The sequence below is a fragment of the Nomia melanderi genome, chromosome 8 (assembly GCF_051020985.1).
Source record: "Nomia melanderi isolate GNS246 chromosome 8, iyNomMela1, whole genome shotgun sequence".
Taxonomy (NCBI): domain Eukaryota; kingdom Metazoa; phylum Arthropoda; class Insecta; order Hymenoptera; family Halictidae; genus Nomia; species Nomia melanderi.
In genome coordinates, this window is record NC_135006.1 from 14475037 (window position 1) to 14490003 (window position 14967).

Sequence of the window (14967 nt, forward strand, 5' to 3'; positions counted from 1 at the left end):
AAGTTCAACTTGCCGCATAGAAATCAATGTTCCATCGAAATAATTGATTTCGGGCTGCACGATTCTCCGTACTACCATAAAATTCTTAACACCAAGAAGCATTGAAAAGAAAGAACATTACTCCTTTAAATGGACGATTTCATTTAATTATCATTTGTATATGTACCAAGTTAGCCAAAAAGTCTCGTTGCACTCTTAAACGAAGTGCGAAGAAAAATGTCGTGTTAAAAACTTCATCGAACTATGCGTTGCATGTTTTATTAAAAGAATTTTCTGTTGTCTTCCACTTTATCCAGTTGGAATATTCATTAGCACGTTGCGGTACAAACGTCACGGTAAAAAGTAAAACAGAAGTCCGGCTTTTGGCCAGCCTGATAGGAACACTCGCCTTGCCACACCCTGTACACACTTCGGCTTCGTGAATCCTATTGTTCCAGCTTGTTCGTCCTATATGATACGGGAATAAAATCCGGCGAGCAAAGTCCCGTCGACCCATGCGAAGGACGAAGCGTTTTCTCGTGTATCTCCCAGCGTAACCATAAAAAGGGAGCCCATTACAGCGGTTTTATTCGAGACTTTACTGCGAATAATACACCATCGAGAGATGCTCGAAGGTCCGAAAGTGACGGCCGTTAACGATCGTGTCTTTTCGTCCTTCCTAGCCCCCCCACTCGGTCTCCGGTTCCAGCGTAAAGATGGCGGAGACGCTCGGGCTACTCGTCTCCCAGTTTTTCACGAACATCTCTTAACCCCTTGCCATACAATATAGAGTCAGATTGAACGCTATTCTTCTGTTATTAATTGTTACTTAAGAAAGTGAAGTTAAAGACGAATCGGGAATTTTTCTTTGTTTTCTGGTAAATCATTAAGGTTGTTGTCAAGGTTATAAGTATCGTATAACAAAGTCATCTCAACGCAGTTATCGAAGAGACCATAGGTCAAGAGTTTAACGCTGTGATTCGCGCTTTAACTAGAATTCTAGACATCTGAGATATTATCGAAAAAGCAGGGATGCACGGAATCGCGAAGATTTCCCCGTACTCGCGACGAATATGAATGTAAGAACAGGAATTCATCATCGGATCGAATTTGTCCCCGAATCACGGTACCGCTTTGTCTACCTAAAAACTGGAATTTCTCACTGTCCCTGCGATGTTTAAATCTCGGAGCTCCTTCGCGTTTTCGTGCCCGACGTTCATCATTATCTTTCGCCTTGTAACGAGGCCGCCAAGCAAAATGCGCCGGATCCATAGTTGGGTCACGTATAAATGCAGCCACCTGGAGCCTCGACTTCGCGCAAGCTCGTTCACCTTTGTTTTTTGTTTCCTGCTTTTTCCTTCTGCATTCCCGTCTCTCCTCTTCTCGCCCCGCGCGCAGCATAACGAAAACATTTATCGCCGTTAACCCTTTTAATGCTGTTACCCGGACTCTTTAACCTAGAAGACTTTTAATTCTACGAAAGAACTTGCGTGCCGAGCTCGTAGCTGCTACAGGAATTCCTTCGCCGTTGTTACTCGAATCTACGTTTCCTTCGAATTCTTGAAATTCAAACCTAACTCGTACCTGCGCGAATGTTCGTTTAACGAAAAATTGAACCAGCTTCCAACGAGAAACACTCAACGCGTCAAGAGCCGTATCCATCGATAATCAACAACGAACATTCCGTTCAACCGTCATTAATCAATAACCGATATAAAGCGTCCTCCATTTACACAGTATCGAGTAGCGTAAATAGGAAGATAAACGAAATTACCGCTACTTACCGCGTTAAGAGCCGCTGGCGCAGACGAACGACAGGAATCAGCGAATAAAAGGCGAACGGTTCGGTAGTCCGGGTTTAAAACTGTATTCCCGGAATCGGGCTCGTAAGAGGATTCGCCGATAAAGGGATTTAGCATCTGGCCGGTGTGCCGGGATAAAAATAAATACAGGTTCCCTATAACAGCGAGAGCAACAGAGAGAGGAGAGAAATGGCGGTTGTTCTTTTGGATTTCCCTACCGATGCCCCGGCACATTCCGCGAAAATCGTCTCTTTGCTATCATATTTTCTTCCCCGGCCGTTGCCGACGATAACGAGCGCGAAAGTGCACGTCCTTTGGCCGGTCGAGTAATCGGGCCGCGTAAATCGTGGATGTATTTTTAGTAGGGCTTTAGAGGGAATCGGCTGGTTAAATTTCCGGGGCGAGAGAAGGGACGCGATCGCGTGTCGTTAGGCTAAAAGGATAAAATTCGTGGGGTGTGACTCGTTGAACGGCACCCGGCCGGTGTTACGGATCGATCGCTTTGTGGGGCCACCCTATATCTGGCCGCGATTACACGATCGAAACCCGCCGGGGGATGAGAGGCTGTGCCCACATTGTACACACCATTCGGAACGTTTACGCTCGGCCCCTAAACATCCAGAACGGCCTGTAACTGCCTAATCCCTTGACACGTTAGCAAATTTCTCTGTCGATCGTGGAGCCGAGCGTGGTCCTTACGTGCCGCCGTTACACAGGCTAATCGCCGATTTCGCGAACGTTCAGGCCAACCGGGGTTAGCTTCTTCTGGCCGACGGTGTTCGGTGTTGTTCGAAGGTGTTGCGAATTGCCTTTCGAATGATAGGGTGCCGGGGTCGATGATAATGGAAATTGCTTCTCCGAGTAAATAAAGATGAATCGCTTCTCGAAGGTTACAACAGTTTACTCCCTTTCCTCGAACTTCTCAACGATGCTACCGTTGAAGCATTCGAACTCAGAGGGCGTGGCCTTTAGCGGGGGGTTCCTCTAATTAACCGACGAAACTTTAATCCTCTCCGCTCTCGGGCGCTACTTAATTTAATACGGAACTACAAAACGCGGCGTTTAATAGTAAGCTTCGCATAATACGAAATAATTCTCTCCCTTAATTCACGCGGAGCTTCAACTCGAAGGAACGTCGGTTCGTTACGGAACGTTCGGTATTTCTAAAAACCAGCGGTGCGCGCAGTTGACGTTCTCGATGCAGGTTGCAATTTTAATTGGTTGCTCTACTTTATTCCCGTCGTTTCGCGCGAGTGTCATTTGTAACGTACGCTCGTCGATATTCTTATCGAACAATTCAGCTTCCTATCTCGCACACTCGAGTCTTCGACGAACCGTGTACTGGAGACATTCCCCGGAAGCGTGCGACGGTATATCAAAAAAATGGCGTCTTACGCGCCGGTGAGCCCGGTAACACGCGATCTCCGAGCTTCCCCGGAGATAAATCCGCTTAAGCTGCATCCCCGTAACGACATCCGGGCCGCCCTTTAAATCAGCGAACTCGCCGCTCTTCGAAATTTCAGAGAGTACCCGGGACCTCAGCGCGGCCGTTAATTATCGCTCGAATGACCGTAAGTACTTCCGGAGCTCGGATAAAACCGCGCGGGAAGAATAGGCTTTATCGCTCCCGTCCCATGGCCCCGTGGATCATGGAATATGGGTCAGACGCGGCGATCAACCGCGACGGCGAGCAAACACCGAGCGGAGGCGCGGTGCGATTTAATTCCGGACGCGTGCGGTTCGCCCGCCCGCGGCAGCTTCATCCTCGCGGATCGCGCGTTGGCACGCGGTCTTAGAGGCGATACGATTCGGTTTGTTGGAGCGCGACGGTTTCCCCGGGAATCGCCGATGGAAACGATAAATCGAAGGGAGATCGGGGGACTGGGCAGACTGTTCGTCGCTTTAACCACGTCTCGTTCTTCGGACCTTCTTTTAATTCTTTGCCTTTCATCTCCTAACCAGTTTGCTCGTTCTTTCCCGATTTACCCACGATTTCATTTGGAGAGGATACTTCCGAGAGTAGCAAGACAGAATCGTTACTAAACTTTCTTCGGTCTATTCCTACGAACTCGGTGAATTGGAAATATTGAAGTGGCAACGGGGAGATAACTGATAAGGTTTATCTCGAAGTATATTCCGTTCTTTTGGTAACTCGTCCCATTCTAATCGTCCCGCTGTTCTCGGAAAGACAATGGTTTATCTTTCCAGGGGTTTCTAAGTAATCCACTTGACACGTTGAATGCCATGGGGTCACCGGTGAACCAAATCGAATTGCTATAGTTCACTCGATTGAACCGTGATTATCTGAAGACATCTCTATATTATAAATAATGCTAATGTGGTGACTAGCTAGATGAACCTGCAATAACAATGCAATACAATCAAATGATTTAATATTATATCTTTTCCATTTCAAGTATCTTGTACCATGAAATCGTGCGGCGTTCAACGCGTTAACCGAAATCTTCTCCCATTCGAATGCTGCATCCCCATGAACTGGTACTTCAACACTTCAGCCTCACCTACCGGCAACACAGATTTACCTTCTTCTGCTCTCCCTTCGATTCGCAATCTTTTACAACTCTACTCCACAAAACGGCACTCCGATGGTTCGATTAATCTTCCATGACGCGAGCAAGTTGCAACGGCGAACAATGCCTCGTTCGGACAAAAGTGAAACGCGCCCGATTTTTCCTCCATTCCTGAATGAACGGTGTACGCGAGCCTCGCGACCCGCTCGCTGGAAATCTTCCCGTGGTTTATTTCTGCCGGCAGATCCGAGCGATCTGTAACCACGTCCAGCTCCCGTTGAAATATCGCATCGCAACCGGGCCCGGCTGCGTTCCCGATCAAATTCCTCGACAGCCGAATAACCGATCCGACGCGGCGGCGTCGCCGCGCCGCGCTTAACGTCGCCGATGAAAATGGCCAATTAGACCCGTTTCGTTAATCGCTCGCGTCGCTCGCCGAGATTCGATCACTTCCGTGATATTTATCGGCGTTACGGCCGTCCGCGACTCGTTTCAGTTTTCATCGTGCACGCGCCACGTAACGGACGGGCGCTCGCGTCTCGCGAGATTTATCGGGCCCTTTAATCGCCGCCGTTTCATTTGGCAACGTAACTGTCGTGCTTCTCGTCGATTTCGGGGTCGCCTTGCGTCTCGGTGATATAGTAACGGTCGTTTGGGCAGTTTCGATAACTCGTGACTTCGCGTTTTTATAGAGATTTGAATAATTTTATATAGAAATGAATAACATTGAGTAGATCTTTCGCTTATTCAATGGTAAATTTTCTTCGAATGATCCTTCGAATAACATAGATTTTAACGCTTTCAGTCTTAATTGATTGTTCAGTTATTATTAAGGGATTATTCAGTGTATCCCTTTTAAGTATTCATTGGAAAAGCAACTCGATACTCGAGTTCGGCGAACCCTTCTGTCGAGTATATGAAATTTTCGAAACTGTTTTCCGGTGTTCGTCGTCCCGTAAATCGGTCGTTTCAGTGTTTTATTGTTGGAAGGTAGGTTGCGCGTTTAAGGGTTAAATTACCTGACCCGAAAATTAGTTCCCATCAAACAGACTAGATGCCGGGGCGAGTTGATTTCATTTACCGCGACGGCCATTTGCAGGGAAACAGTGACGTCAACGCGCGACGGTATTAGTCCTCTCGGGAGAATGCAGTGAACACTCGAACGACCAAGTGCCGGGGATTATGCACCGGCCACGGACAAAGCGCGTCTCCAAACTGTGTAAATAGGCGGGGAGATCCACTTGGTACGGTGCGCACTAATGTCGCTGGTTAGTCCTTTGCCGAGGAGCGGCGAAGCCGTTGGATTTCTTTCCGTTGGCCGAGACCAGCTTCCCCGCACTTTAAAAGCCATTCGCGAGAGATTTGAAATTTAAAGTTCGCAGTATGAAGTATAAAGTGCAAAGTGCATGGTATCTGTAAAGTACGCAGTATAAAATATGGAATATTTAATGCATCCTGTGAAATATCGAATATAATCGTAATTTTATAAGAATATCTAATATATAATATATAAAACTATAGAATATAAATATATAATACATAAAACTATAGAATATAAATATATAATATATAAAACTATAAAATATAAATATATATAAAAGTTTCAACAAAGCTTAGAGTCAGTGAAAAAACAAAGTTGATCCCATGCAGCTGGAAACATCTAGCTTCGAACGTCATTAGCTCCATTTGCAATTAGTTCAAGGTTAAAAGTCGGTTCCAACGAGTTCGGAAGAAAGATCGATATAGATGCATAGTCAAGGTTACGTTTAGTTCTAAATCTGCATATAATTAAGCAAGAAACATCCTATCGATCGTCCGACGACCATGCCACCGTGAGATCTGGCTAGGTCCCGGCTAATTAATTTCATTGCTCCGCATTAATTTTACGAGTACGCTATGTCTTGTCCGCCGACTGCGATGTGTCTACTATTCAAGGCAGCCATGTCGCTGGCATCCCACGAATAACGGGGATGTCCGCGTCCCTTGGGCGTCACGGATGCTCCGAATCGCGGGTCGATCCCGCGGTTCCTTGGGGACGTTCCACGGTGAAGTCGGGAAGTATTCCGAAACTCCGTGGACCGAACCATAAAACGCGCGAGACGGAGTCGGAACACGTGAAATCTGTATGAAATCTACAAAACGTTGATTTCGCTAGTAACAATCGCTGAATTACAGTCACGAATAGATGCAAATATATAAATCGTAATCAAAGGTACACGTAAATGTACAAATTATAATCGTAAATAGATAGAAATACGCAAATTGCAATATATATAAACATACAAATAAGAGATACACATTACAGTACAAAACATGAAGAGACGATCGTCACGATAAAACCAATGAAATATCAATGAAACGAGATTAACCGTTTGAGTGCTATCAATTATAATTTTCTTGCTATATTCTTCAAGAAATAAATCAAAGTAAATTTAATAAATGTTATTTTTTCGTAATAACACAATATTTCTGATCTCATTAGATAAGTACTCTTGTTAATTCTTTTGCATACACACCTAATCACTTCTGTATTTTTGGTAAATATCGACAAAAGTTGTTTAGCATGCGAACGGTTAAAGATAACAACCGAAGCTTTAAAGTGGCCAATAATTTCGTCCTGAATCGTTCTGAAATAATAATGGTCTCTTAATCGAGTATAAGATCGAAGACACGATTCTCGCAACCGAAATAGCCGTGTTCTTCCTTGAGTTTAATCCGCTGCCGCTGCTGAAAGAGTTATTTGTCTGTCGTATAATATCATTTCGTTTATTAATAAACCGCACAGTCTGCTCCAGTTTCCCACCGGCGATAACCAATTGATATTTTCGCGGAGAGGTCCATCTGTTATTCAATCTCTTTTAAAATTGACGAGCGCGGACCTTGGAATCAATTACCGGGGCAAGTGATTCATCCCGAAAGATTGCGTCTCGGGCCAGGCCGAGGAACAGGAAACGTGGAATCCTGAAACTTTAATCGTCCCACGACTACACGACAAAACTCTCCGCAAATAATTCAACGTCATCGCGATGTCGATGTCATCGTCGCTTGAATAGACTGTTTATACGTCGGACGTAACTTTCAATTAACACGGACCTCGAGGTCTTTAACCTGTCCCATTGACCCTGACGGTTTAACGATTTTTATTTCCCAATCTTACGATCTCTTGTCGAAGTTTATCGTTGTTCATCGATCTCTTGTATCGTTTTAACAGATTACCACAATATTCGTTAGCTCCTCGACAAGTCTGAAGATTAAACGCTTATCTTTCAATCGACACACTCGTTTATTCATCAAATGAGGAACGGAAAGAGAAAGAAACTTCGAGGTCTGACTTATTTACCATTCGATTTCACGTATCCATCGGCTGAATTTTGAGTTATCACGGTGTTAAATCCAAATTAAGCGTCGTTATTCCATTACCAATTATTATACTTCAAAACATAGACGTAGAATAGAGAATGTTGTTCTCGTTTCTGTAAACCACCGGTGACAAATTAATTCAACTGACCTGAGAAAGAGCCCGCAAAGCGACGGGTTGAGGAAACCGCGGAGCCTCTAGCGAGCAGAAAATTCTCGTATCAGCGTGAACAGGAAGAGATAAAGCGGTTCCACAAGACACAGCGGTGCGCGGTCGAAGTGAAATGGAGAAATCCATGGAGAGAAATAGCGGCGAAGGGAACGTATGTGGAATAAGGGAGCCGGGAACGTTGAAAAATGGCGGAACCGCTAGAGCGAGAGCGTTGCCATGGAATCGTGGAAACGGTGAACCGGGGCGGTCGGTTGTAAGAACGGATGAAGAGGTAAGAACCTTGAAACAAGTGGATCGCGTAAGTCGGGACAACCGGTCCGGAAAATCTGCAAAGAAAACTCTGTCTTCCTCGAGGGAAACCCTCGCAACAGGGCTAGACATAAAAGCCGCGGGAGCGGAGGGACCTTTACACGGGGTAGTTCGAAAGTATCGCGCGATAAAAAGCCGGCAGCTGTCCGTATCGATAAACTTTCTAATTGGCGAATAAAATTTCATTCTCCCTTGTCGTTTAATGCTTCCTGCCCCCGGCCGTCCGGTTTTTCGAAAGACGCTTTTACGCATGGACGCTAAAGTTTTAATGGATTTCATTACCGGCGCTGTTCCCCGAATCTCGAAGGCTGCGACTTCGGTGAATCCGCTTATTAAACAATTTAACGAGGGAAACAGGCGTAATCGAGCAGATTTCCTAACGAGGCGCTCCGCTCTAAATACGATACGAACAATTCCCAGTCGATTCCAACGGAAACCAACGTCAACGAGCATCCATGAATATTCCAACTGTCTCTACACCCGCGACTGCTGAATCTAAGCCATTAAAACGTCCAAATAGAACGATCCGTCTTCGCGTAATCAGCCCCCGAGCGCATCAGGAATCCGAAAGGTCCGAGCATCCGCAAACACCAGTACCAAACAAGCCCGGCAAACAAAACAATTCCGCTAATTACTCACGCGAAACGGCCGATACCGTTTCACTCGAACAATTATCTCGGCGAGCTATTTGCCCGAGACAATTCTAATAATAACGTTCCACCTTCGAGCAAATAAAACCGCGCTGTAGCTGCGCGCGCGCGCGCTCGCGCGCTCGCGCTGGAGGCAGACAGAGCTACAGAAGCCCTCGAACCCAGACAAAGAACGAACGCGGACCGTTGCTCGTAGACCGAAGAGAAAGGGTGTGCGGGTAACGGCGATAGACAGCGATAGGGGAATAGAGGAAGCCCAAGGTGGACGGAGAGCGCGCCGATAGAGACGAACCTAGCCGATCCAGCGGGCAAGAGAGGGAGTTCCTAACGTTGGCGGTGGGGTAGTCGGAGGTTAGGTCTGGTGGGTGGCCGAGGTAGCTACCCCGTCGGGTAGGTAGTAGTAGGTGCGCACCCTACGCGGATACCAGGTGAGTGGGGCAGAGAAGCGACCAACCAATTCGACCGACCCGACCGACGAATCAGCCCCCGGGACAAAACGCGAAAAACCACTTGTGCGTCCTGGCCGGGGCCGGTGCGGAGGTGTCCTGCCAAAGTATTCGCCAGTTTTTCACCCCCTTGTGTGCCGAGCCACCCGTTCCTCCCCCGCCGCCGCCGCCGCTGCCGCCGCCGCCGCCTACGGTTCAGCCAGTCGTCAGTTAGTCAGCCAGTTGGTCGCGCTTTCGACCCTCTCTACCCTTCCGTTCTCCTCCCTCACCGCTTGCTCCGGCTCTCTCTCTCTCTCTCTCTCTCTCGCTCTCTCTAGGACCGCGGTGTTGCCCATCGAAAGTTACGGCGTCGCGGCCACCCTCGGGGTCCCACCTTCAGTTCGAATCGGACCGCGAAACGCGAACAGTGTCTCTCGAGGATACCCGGCTCGCGTTCAGGACTCACGGGGCTAGGATCCCGCGATCCCCCTTTGTTTTTTCGGCTCTGGTGCTCGATAGGTACGGGGTGAGTGCGGCGGAGAGCACGGGGCTGGGCGCGGGAGTATATAGATACGTATGTATACATGTGTATATATATATATATATATATATATATATATATATTTATATATATATGTGTGTGTATACATATGTACATGTATGCATACGTGTGTATACGTGTGTATCGGTGAATACACGAGGAAAGAGGGAAAGAGAGGGAGACAGGTGGATAGGGGATGAGACCCAGCTGATGCGAGGAGCATCCTTCATCGATCCAGGTTCAACTGGCTGACACTGTCCGGGATCGGGGTGAATCTCGCTCTCCCTCTCTTTCTGTTGATCGAGCCACGTGATCCAGGATCGAGGGAACTGTCTTGTGCGCGGCACCTGCTCCACTGGCAGAGTCTTTCCCATTCTTTTCGCTTTATTGTTTGACTGGGGGTCGAACGATCAGGAAACTCCGGAGGTCTCTTTGGGGCGGTGAATTTATTTTCCCCGGGGGTGAGATGTATCGATGTTTTCGATCTGATTGTTTCGTACTCGGCGTTGTGTATGTCTTCTGAAATGTTTGGAAGCGTCTTTCTGTATGTTGTCTCATAGAAAGGAACCTTTGTCGAGGTTCATCGAATCGTCGATGGTCGTAGACGCTGTTGACGTTTTAGCTTATCTTCGCTCGTTCTTTCGACAGCTATGTCAGTTGACTGTTTTGTTCGCGACGCAGGATATTAAGCTTACTTTACTTTCTTTTTGGCAACTTGTTCTAGTCGTTAGAAATGATTCATTGTACGACTCGATCTTCCAATGTAGTGCATACTTTTCGAATGCTGTTCGTTTAATCAAACAAACATCGCTGGATCGACGATGTTCCCGCGATTGACAGGCTGTCGATCGTACAAACTGTTCTCCGCGCGTTTCCTTCTTCTCCGCGCGAAGTTTCTTTCGCGGCGGACAAACACGCCCGGCCGTAATTGACTCGAAAGACGCGTCGCGATGACTTGTTGCTCGATACCGGCCGCTTTTGTTCACCCTAAACACTCGAAAAATATGTGGTCTCCCTGGCCGGGTCGCTCGCCGGTTGAACAGCCAATTAACCCCCATCGCGGGACTCGTTTTCATTCGCGCTCGCGTTAATAAGCTCGTCGAGAGCCCTGGGTCGAGCGAAATCGTCGCGGTGATTAATTCCGTTGCTCTCCTCGGGCGTGTATCTCGCCTCCTTTGTGTACATTGCGCTTCGTTCCGACACGTTGATTGTTGTCAAGTTCAAGATATTGTTTTATCCTTGATTCGCTGTTACAATCGAAGTACTTGTTACTTCTAAGTAATTAGAAGTAACAAGCGAGCAAAACGAAATTCTGAAACGCGCCAAGAAGACGAAGGAAGAAGCATCAAGGTTTAATTATCTTTCTCATCGAAAGAAATACATTTCTAATATTTTCAAGTGCGATCTTAAACATTCGTGTGAGAAGACAATTCCAAATTTCCTTTGCAACACACTCAGATCACAGTTTCATCTACGATTCCCTATATAAAATGATATCACCATCGCACTAAGAACTTCGAAAGAATTGTTCCAATCGAAGTACAAAGTACAAACGTTCAATGAAAGAAGCATAAATCCGAGAGAACTTCGAAATTTCCACAGAAATTCTCCGTAGCGTTCTTCCTTTTTTCCCCTCGGTTCTGTTTCGTTTTGCCCGGCGAAAATAGACGGAAAATGTTCGGTTAAGATCGGCCCGCAAATCAACCCTGTCAGAGTAATTTACGATTTCCTGTTCCCCAGTGACGCGGCCGGCTCGCTTCCCCTCATTCGTCAAACGTTATGCGGCGTTAAAGGTCACCGGTGGCTCGTCGCGTTCGCGGGCCGCCAGATGCGTCCCGATAAGAAGAAAAATGCATCGTTCGCGGATAAAATCGCGGCGGGACCGTCGTTTCAGAAATTAGCCGCGCCGCTCTGCCGCCGTTAATGGGACGGAAAATTGCAGGTTGCCGAAGGTCGATTCGCGAAACCGCACAACCGTTCTTTATCCGCTTTCCCTAATTTTTTATCCCCCTTCCGTTCGAATCTTTCGCGCGCGACGGCCCATTCTGAAACGTTAGCCCGCCGCGGTTGAACATTTCGAGCTCTCGCGACGCGCAGCCGCGTCTCTAATTCCTCCGTAATTATATAATTGCATTTCCGACGAGAGAGGACGGGATTCCTTAAAAACAAACGGTCGCGCGGCGCTCCGTCGTTCGAACTCGAGCGTCGCGAGGGGACGCATTGTAAACGTTTCAATTTCGAGGCGGCGCATTGAATTCCGGACGGAACGAAAACTCTTTGTGCAAGGAAAACCATCGGAAACCGGTTCCACAACAGGCGCAGATTATTTTTCAAAAGAGCGACAAAGGGTTAAACGTTTTCCCCGGCGAAAGAGCGCGTTCGCTGTCATTCATCGGCGCGATCGGCGCGCGCGCGAGGGACGGATAAATGAAAATAAAAAAAAAAAAAATGGATGAGAGACGCGCTCCTTTTGTTCCGCGAGTTTACTGTATTGTCAGGAGCAGCGAGCTGCACGCGACAGGCCGGCTCTCTCATCTCGAGCGTATCCGTCTCGTTTCGAAAACCATCTGCGCCCGATAAAGCGGCGCGCGCGTGAAGTATCGTTTGTATTAGGAAACGGTAACTGTTTCCCGTGCTCGTTTAACGCGGAACTATTATCCCGCGGCCCCGAGCTGGCGTTCCGAAAAATTTCCCCCGCTGTTTTTCCCTTTATTCTCCCTCTGCCCGTCTCCCTGCCTCCCGTTTCCGTTTCGTTTCGCGTCGAAGCCCGACGAACGGGAAAACAAAGGGAAAAACGGCAAAGAGAGGGGGAAAAAATGCTGGAGCCAGCGGGAAAATTTTGTTCCCGGGTAACTCCCTCGCTCGTCGAGCTCGCCGCCGAGTCGATTCGGCCAGGTGAACGCGAACGCGCGCGTTTTTACACGTCGATACAACAACGCGCCAGGGATCAACGATTCCGCGTGATCGATCAGCGGAACAACATTGGACGTATCTCGCATAAATGTCCCGCCGTCGAATCGAGCCTCGTTCATTCGGTAATTGAATTTTCCTCCCGCCTAGCCAATTGTTTTCTCCTTTCCCTTTTTTCCCTACTTTCCCAGGGGGAGTGGAACATTAATTATCCTCTAACCCGCGCGCGCGCTCGCGGCTTCTCGATGTGTTTTGATCGATGGGTCCGAGTAACGATTCGTGGTTTCGTCGGTTATTTTGAATCCGGAGGATTTATGGGTTTGGAATGTTATAATAGTTGATTGTTTTCTTTCCTGTCAATTTTGAAATATTGTAAGGGTTTCTCTTTGTCTGATTTCGGTGGTGCTCTGTCTTGCTTTCTTTTCGTTGATATTCGAAGTTGTGGTTCTTCGTTTCATTTTCGCTGTATTAATTTTCGGATATTGTGATTCTTTGCTTCATTTTCCGTCGAGTTTGAGAATTATATTGGCTCTCTGTATCGATGTCTTCGGTTTTCTTTTATTAATACGTTATTATTCTTTAACATTCAAACACTGTGTTTCGAGTATATTTAATTTCAGCGAAATTCGGTATGCACTGTTGCTTCGTTCCCAGTACGGTGCACCGGCAAGAGAATTTCCCGAAAGTTCAGCTCGGGAGCGATACACGGATCGTTTTGAAATAGCTCGTCCCGATGTACAAATTAAAATAACACGGTAAATTCATATCTACGCGAGTAACACGGAGGGAACGATGGTACATCTGTACAACGTTCGTACACGAACAGGCTGGCACGCAATGTGCTATTGTGTCCATTGTTCGGAACGATGAAATTCTATTCACGTCCGCTTCCCCAAATCTGCCTATGGAATAGAAATTTATAGGTCACGCGGATTTTCAAATACGGAATAATTCATTCTGTAAATTCGCTCCTCTTGCCGGTACCACAGACTCGCTGGAAATATTTTAAATAGCAGACGAACGGAACTTCCTCGAATTTTAAACTCCTTGAATCATTGATCTGTGCAAATGTAGCTTTCGAGGAATTTATTACTTCGAACCATATCATTTATAACACATGAACACACAGAAACATTCAACGGAATCTGAAAATATTACTCTATTCTCAAATGAAAATCTGTTGAGTCAATTTCAAATTCCTAAAACAGCAGATCGGTGGTACATCGCTCGCGAAAATTTCAATTTTACACGATGATTCACCGTCCACTCGTATAAATGAAACGAATTATTACTTTCGTGCGTTACGAGGAATCGAACAATTAGCTGAAATGAATTTTTCCGAGGAAAATCGGAGCGACAGTTGAATTAGGGGCAACCGTGTACCGAGACAGTTGACAAGTTACCCAGTTACCGAATCAAGTTCGCGCCGAGCACTTCCCGGGCAGACAGTTTCCTTGAATGGAGAAGTTAGCTGCCGGGATTGGGAACAGCCCCGCGAAACAAAGCCGCGTCTCGTCTGCACGCACTACGAGAGAATTACACGTGATCGATCGTGCACACGGGTGTCATCGAACCAACCGGAATGACACGGTTTTCCAATGTCGCGTCTCGAGGAATCCATTTTTCATTGGGACCTCGTGTTCTGAGGTGTTACATCGATTTTCCTTGTTAACCTTTCACCTTATGATTCATTTCGTAACTGTGATGGATACAATTATCTCATCGTTAATAATTCATTAGGAAATTGATAGGAAAAGTGATATTCAATTTATTTTCAGAAATAGTTAGATTTCTTAAATTCAGTTTAAAATATTCTTTAAGAGTCTGACATATTGTAGGTCAAGGGGTTAATATATTAATGAAAACAATTTTACGTTTATTCTACGTCTGCTCCAGAGATCAACGATTGATAAGAAAAGTAATATTCAATTTATTTTCAGAAATAGATTTCTTAAATTCAGTTTAAAATATTCTTCAAGAGTCTGATATGATATAGGTCAAGGGGTTAATATATTAATGACATTATTTTTATTATTGATATGTTACTAATAACGTTAATTCTATTATTGATATAATACTAATAGTATCCTTGTTATATTATTAACATAATTGATGGTACTGCTGCATTATTAATATTATTCAGAAGCAAAAGTTTCTGTTTTCCTGGTATATGCATTCGGAGAACAACGATGTTCATTTATTTAATGATTACGCAAGAGCTGCTCGTGATGAGAAGTAAGAGAGGAGATTAAATTATACTAAATTTCGATGAAACGCGGCGCATCGAGAGG

The 14967-nt window shown here is 46.2% G+C and overlaps 1 protein-coding gene across 13 annotated transcripts in view; it reads left to right on the forward strand.

Annotated features, from left to right (window-relative positions):
- kcc (solute carrier family 12 member kcc) overlaps positions 1 to 14967 on the forward strand; it is a 209700-nt gene that overhangs the window by 51483 nt on the left and 143250 nt on the right. For 3 of the 13 annotated variants that reach the window (XM_031969497.2, XM_031969503.2, XM_031969506.2), the window contains exon 1: positions 9520 to 9799. The exons of 4 other annotated variants lie outside the window; for them this stretch is intronic. The gene's annotated coding sequence lies outside the window, so the exon portion shown is untranslated. Of the gene's footprint in view, positions 1 to 9207; positions 9229 to 9519; positions 9800 to 10020; positions 10036 to 12095; positions 12115 to 14967 lie in introns of those variants that run through there. 6 more of the 13 variants (XM_031969498.2, XM_031969507.2, XM_031969512.2 and 3 more) reach the window with 4 other exon arrangements.